Raw genomic sequence first — 6,980 nt, 5'->3', positions numbered from 1 at the left:
AGCTTGATGCTTTCTGCCTTCTGTCTCAGGTGATGCATTGCACATTTGGGATATTTGGAAAGGAAATGAGGAAAGAAATTAGGGCCTCCTCTGATCTCTCACTATCTGTGGGTCCTGTCCTTTTCTCAAGACCTTCACCGTTACTGGCGTTTTCCTGTCTTCTCTTTAGTATGATCTCTCAAAACCTCACTAACTGGAAGGATGATTTTGTCTCAGTTTGTACTCCTAAATAAAAAGTAAACATGACACCTCTAAAAGAATCGCTCCGTCTGAGTTGCTCGTGGCGTGCACACCATGCTTATTGAGTGGTGTCTGGTTGATGGTGTCAGCTCAGGGCAGGGGACAGCAGGCAGGACCTGGAAAATAGAACCCAGGTCTTCCCAGACCAGCACTCCCTCCCTCGTCCACACAAGTGGAGGCTCGCTTATGGCCCCCTGCATGTTCCAAGAAGTGTCCCTGTCCCTGCTCCTTAATGGCTGTGGGGCCACAGGAAGTCCAGCTGGTTTAAACAAAGAATTGATTGGCCCAGTTGACATAAAAGAACAGAATAAACTCGATGAAAGGAAAAGGCTCCTTGAAGTGGTTGGTTCCAGGGCTGGGCAGGGAAAATGCAAGATAGGTCTGGACCCTCTCACATCGGAACATAAGGATGCGCTCCTGAGGGCATGGGGCTGCGTCCAAGGACACAGGAGCCAGCCTGGAAGAGCTTGCAGGGGCCCAAGGGAGCAATTGGAGTGAGAAAATAGCAGTAGTGTTGGATTTTTACCATGGAATAAATAACAATCCATGAATCTATGTTAATATAAATAAGTAAAGTGACAAAGTGGGTGAGAAGGACCAGTGCCCCTTGATGAAGAATCTCCGCTCATGTGGGAGGGAGGTGGGAGATCAAAGCTGGAGCACCTGCTGCTGCAGGTGAGACCCCTGACACACTCTCAAACTGGTAGGCAAAGGTTTAAAGAACAGGATATTTGCATAGCTTGAAAGCACCTCCCAAGGGGAAAACAGTAACTTCACAGTGGAGAGACCTGGCAGGTGCCACCCTCAGATCAAAATGAACCTCAGCAGTAATGACACGTCCACATCAGCACTCCTGACACCACTCCCTGAGGAGGACATGCCAGTTCTGGGAACATCACACTCATTGTGAAAAAACATCAGACAAACCCAAACGGATGAAACGTGAGGAAAATCTGTAGTTGATTTTACGCAGATGTTAATCTCTTAGTTTTGATCATTGTGCTGTGGCTGCATAAGAGGTTAGCTGGGTGAAGTGTATCTGGGGACCCTCTATGGCTTTTGCATCTTTTCTCTAAGTCTCCTGTAATTTCAAAGTAAAAACAAAGAAGACAAGGGTAGCGGCTTCAGGTACAGCTGGACCCAGTACTCAGTGCTGTCTGGGCTTGTGGCTCCAACTCTCAACTCCTCCATCAGAACTGTGAGAAATGCCTTCTTTCAGCTTCTAATCTTGCAAAAAGAACTGCATGGTCTTCCCCCAGAAATCCTAAGAGTAGCTGCTGGTGTCTCATGCATGTGAGCTGCATATGGGCGCCCGTTGGTCAGGAACCCATGCTGAGAGGTGCTATGGTTTGAATGTTTGGCTCCCCCCAAACTCGTGTTGAAACTTAATAGCCATTGTAACAGTATTAAGAGGCAGGGCCTTCAAGAGCTGGTCAGGCCATGAGGGCCCTGTCCTGAGTGAATGCTGTTATTGTAGGAGTGGGCTCCTTACAACAGGGCCTGTTTGGCCTCCTCTTGCTCTCTCTACCCCTCTCTGAGCCCTCGTGTTGTGGGATGACACAGCCAGAAGGCCCTCGCAAGGTCCCGGCGCCTCCACCTTGGACCTTGCAGCCTCCCGAACCATGAGCCAATACATCTCTGCTCATTGTAAATTACCTAGCCTTGGGCATTGTGTTACAGCAGCAAAAAGCAGCCTACGGCAGTCACCGTGCTAACACCTGGCGGCAGCCTGCGTGGCTCAGGCCAGTCAGGTCCCCCTGGAAGCAAGCATGAGGTCGTCGCCTCTGGAAGTGCTAGGGGAGGGTGATCTGGAGGAAATCAGAGTGGTGTTCTACTAGAAGGCCGATGACTCCTGGGTAAAGTGCCAATGCTCACCTCTGTCTCTGCAAGCTCAGTCTCTCGTGGAATCTCCAGGAGCACAAGGGCCATCTCGACAGCTCCACGTTCCCAGCGCCTGGCCCAAGCCTGGCCCATGATCAGATAAATGCCTAAGTGGGGTGGCATGGACATTTGCACACGTCCAGACTGCTTTATGTTAGAAGCTGAGCTGGCATGCCACTAGCTGGTTTTGATGTAAACAACAATTTTGTAAAACCCTGGACTGAATGGGTCTAACGGCTGGTTCTGTGAACTTGAGCCTCGGTGTCCTCCTGCGTCAAAAGAGCACAAACCACTTTCCCAGAGAGGTTATGAAGACAGAAATGACCCTGTGACCCCTTTGCAAAGTATGAAGAACGGTTCCTACTCATGCATGGAGCTGGATTTTCTCAAGTAGGAAACAGGCGTGGTAAATAGATACTGTTGTTTCAGCCAGTGTAATCTGGGACCAGTTTTTTTTAAAGCAAGTCTAAAGTTTTTTCAGACTACTACAATATGGTACATGATAGGAATATTGACATTTATTAAAAACAAAAGACTTTCTCTGAGTGTCACTTCTAATTTTTATTCAAAAAGCAGATATATCTTAGGTCCTTTAGAGAAAGGTGTTTCATACATCAAGAGGCATTGAAAACTGCAATCACTTGGCCCTTTAAACATTGTATTATCAAACTATTTTATTTGCTGAAAAGACAACATCCTTTGAAAAGTGTCCATGAATCCAACGGTGGTCTGGAGATTCACATACAAATTATTTCGAATATTTCTAGAAGGGCAACAATGGATTTATGTCCATACTATCTACTGGCCTAACAGTTGCAAGAAATTGTATTAAATGGAAAAATGTGAGAAAGTAAATATCTGCTGCCTGATACTGAAGAGGAAAATTGCTACTCTGTCACCTAAGTAAAGAGCTGCCAGTTTTATGGATCATTTCCCTTTGAAAAATGATTGACAGTACCTTTAGGGGGAGTTCGAGTTCTTCCCAAAGGATTCGTTCATTCCTGTTTATAGAATTCATGTTACAAAGGGCTTTAAAGATGTTTATCTAATGTTTCATTGCATCCCAGTGAAATAGGAGGCTTTGTCCCTGTGCTATAGAGGGGACAGGCCTGAGAGGCCATGTGGTGGCCCGCCATCACTCAGCTCCTGGGAGGCAGCCTTGGGACCCAGGCCTTCCCCTCTTCCCCTCCCCTTGCGGGGGGACACTCACGCCCTCCCCTCCATGGCAGGAGGCCAGTTGTTCCTGGCGTGCACTTGGCCTCCTGCCTTTCCCACTGAGGTCTCAGCATTTCTCCTTTCGGTTTCCCCATGGTGATTTATTGTTGACAGCTTTGGTAAGTTACAATTCATAGACCAAACAATCCGCCTGTTTAGTGTGAACAATTCAATGGCTTCTCGTATAGTCACAGAGTTGCACAACCATCATCAGTTGATTTCAGGACATTTTCATTGCCTCCAAAAGAAACCCAGTACCTGTAACCTATCACCTCCCCCACACAATCGCCCTATCTCCCTCAGGCCCAAGCATCCACTAATCTACTTTGTCTCTATTGACTTTCTTTTTTCCTTTTTTTTTTTTTTTTTGAGATGGAGTCTGGCTCTGTCACCCAGGCTGGCATGCAATGGCACGATTTCAACTCACTGCAACTTCTGCCTCCCGGGTTCAAATGATTATCCTGCGTCAGCCTTCTGAGTAGCTGCGATTATAGGCGCGGGCCACCACGCCCGGCTAATTTTTGTGTTTTTTAGTAGAGATGGGGTTTCACCATGTTGGTCACGCTGGTCTCGAACTTCCGACCTCAGGTGATCTGCCCACCTCGGCCTCCCGAAGTGCTAGGATTATAGGTATGAGCCACTGCACCCGGCCTGGACTTTCATATAAATGGAATTATGCAATATATAGCCTTTGGTTTTTGTTTGTTTGTTTAAGAAACAGTGTCTTGCTCTGTCACCCAGGCTGGAATGCAGTGGCACCATCTTGGCTCACTGCAGCCTCAACCTCCTGGGTTCAAGTGATCCTCCAGCCTCAGCCTCTCAAGTAGCTAGGACTACAGGGTGCATGACCGTGCCCAGCTAACTTTTAAATTTTTTGTAGAGACAGGGTCTTGCTATATTACCCAGGCTGGTCTCGAACTCCTGGCCTCAACAGTTCTCCCACCTCAGCCTCCCAAAGGCATGAGGCCACCATGCCTGGCCTAATACGTGGCCTTTGTGTCTGACTCCCTTCACTCAGAATAATGTTTTCAAGGTTCATCCGTGGTGTCCCATGAGTCAGTACTTCATTCCTTCTTATAGCTGAGTAGTATTGTTGTTAAGTATAGACCACAGTTTGCTTATCCATCCATAAGTTGGTGGACATTTGGACTGTCACCACTCTGGCTATTATGAATAATGCTGCTGTGAACATTTCTGTCCCAGTTTTTGTGTGGACACATCGCCTTATTTCTCTTGGGTATATGCCTAGGAGGGGAATTGCTGGGCAATATGGGAATTCCATCTTTAGCTGTTTGGGGAACTGCTAGACTGTTGTCCAAAGTGGCTGCACCATTTTCCATTCCCGCCAGCAGTGTACCAGGATTCTGATTTCTCCCCACCCTCAACAACACCTGTAATCTTTCTGATCGTGCCATTCTAGTGGGTGTGACGTGGTATCTCAGCATTTCTGCCTGGACCCAATCAATACAAAAATGATCTCGTTTCCAGATCCTGAAGGTTAGAGATAAGACTTATAGTCAAACACCTGTAGAATCTGAGAGTTGGAAGGGTAAACGTAGGGAGCAGCCATGACTCCTGGGACAGAGAGCCCGAGGAAGAGCCGCTCCTCAGGGCTAAGTCCAGACCTTGCTGGAGATAGCACGGCCCTGGTCCAGTGCCCGGCAGAGAAGTCCCTGTGGAGAACTTGCTGGAATGTGACCCCCAGGGATGCCAGGGAAGTTGTGCACAGGGAGGTGTCTTGCTGAAGGCACTGCATGAGACTTCCCCAGGAGGGCATCAAGGGAAGTGCTGGCTTCCAGATGCTGCTGGCCACCATGCTTCCAAGAGCACGGGCGGCTGCAGGAGCTTCTCTGCAGGAAGCTGTCCACGGGGGGTATGTTCTGCTTTGTCCCTCCAGGGCTGCAGTGGGAGGGTGCCTCATTCTGGGAGTCAGCATAGGATTACCTACACATACAATCCGTGCTTTAAAATCTCAGCTTAATCAATTACAGTCCACTTTGCTGACTATTTTGACTCATAGGTCGGAACTTGGATGGGAAAAAGAGGCGCCATTGCCCAGACCTCTCATGCCCAGCACTTACTAGAAAGGAGGGGAGAAATTGGAATACCTCTGCTCCCGGGTGCCTGCCCTGGAGTCACCCCTCAGGGTCTTCAGCAGCAGATGTTCTCCTGTTCTCCCTGCCCCCCTCAAGTCCTCCTTAAGCCCTGCAGCTAGTCCTCTCATGGAGGCTTATCCTAAAAAAACAATTTGATAGCAATCATTTCACATGCTTGTGGAACCCAGATCTCCCTCAGGGGTCTTTGCATTAATCAACAAACAGTTCCAGGAGATGCTGCTTTGGGAGCCTTTTCCCTATGGCCAAAAGCAAAAGCCTGTCCTGTATCAAGTTCAGGCCACAGCACGAAGTTGGCCAGTGAGAAAAACACCATAATCTTGTCTGATGTAGAAAAAGACAGAACTTGTTGTGCCACATTCTTAACCTAGAAGAGAGTCAGCTCAGTGAGCCCTTCTCACCTGAAGGAACAGTTAACTCCCCCATGTGACTTAGAGAAAGTCAAGTTCATTCTTTTCTTGTTATTTTTTGGTGCCTGGGCCAGATAAGTCATGCTAGAAATGTTCAGGATCCTTAATCAACAGTGTATTAATTAGTGAGGATAAGTCTAAGCTACTGTGACCAAAATGATCAAGGCTTCTATGAGTGAAGGTTTATGCATTTGTTCTTCACACAGAAGTCTGAACAGCAAGTTCAGGACTGCTTTGGGGGCTCCTCTATCATTTGGGACCTGGATTCCTTCCATTATGAGCCTCTTCCTTCCTCAGTTTTATCTGACAGGCCAAGATCTCTGCACCAGTTCCTGCTAGAGCAGCCAGTGGGAAGGAGGAAAAGAGAGGGCAAGACATGATCCCTCCGTTTAAAGGCACAAGCCACAGTTGAAAGTTTCAACCCCTTGCCGCTACTCTCCAGAAAACATCAGATGGCCACATCCAACTGTATGAGAGGATGAAAATATGCCTAGCTAAAAATTCTGCGTAGGAGAGGAAGAACAGATAATGGAAAACAATAATCAGTTTTTTGCAAATTGGATGTCAACCTTTAAGTTCCTCTATTACATCAATTATACCATGACGTCTGCCCCAAGGAAAACAAATAGAAAAAAAAAAAAGAGATAAAAGGCATCCAATTTGGAAAGGAAAAAGCAAAATGTTCTGTTTGCAAATGCTATGATCTTACATATAGAAAACCCCAGAAGAACTCCACCAAAATACTCTTGGAACTAATGAATAGTTGTTACTAAATGAACTCAGTAAAGATTTTGAATACAAAATCAACACAAAAATTAGTTGCACTCCTATACACCAAAAATAAATTACCCAAAAAGAAATTAAGAAAATGATTTTATTTACAATAGCATCAAAAAGAATAAAATACTTAGGAATAAATTTAACCAAGGAAATGAAAGATCTGTATACCAAAAACTGTAAGACATTTATGAAAAGGAAGATACAAATGTAAAGGTATCCCACGTTCATGGATTGGAAGAATTAATATTTTTACAGTATCCATAGTACCCCAGGTGATCTACAGAGTCAGTGTAATTCTTATCAAAATATCAATGGCATTTTCACAGGTAGAAAAAAAATC

Source organism: Hylobates moloch, unplaced genomic scaffold, assembly GCF_009828535.3.
Source record: "Hylobates moloch isolate HMO894 unplaced genomic scaffold, HMol_V3 SCAFFOLD_5, whole genome shotgun sequence".
NCBI lineage: Eukaryota > Metazoa > Chordata > Mammalia > Primates > Hylobatidae > Hylobates > Hylobates moloch.
Note: the sequence above shows the minus strand (reverse complement) of the source record.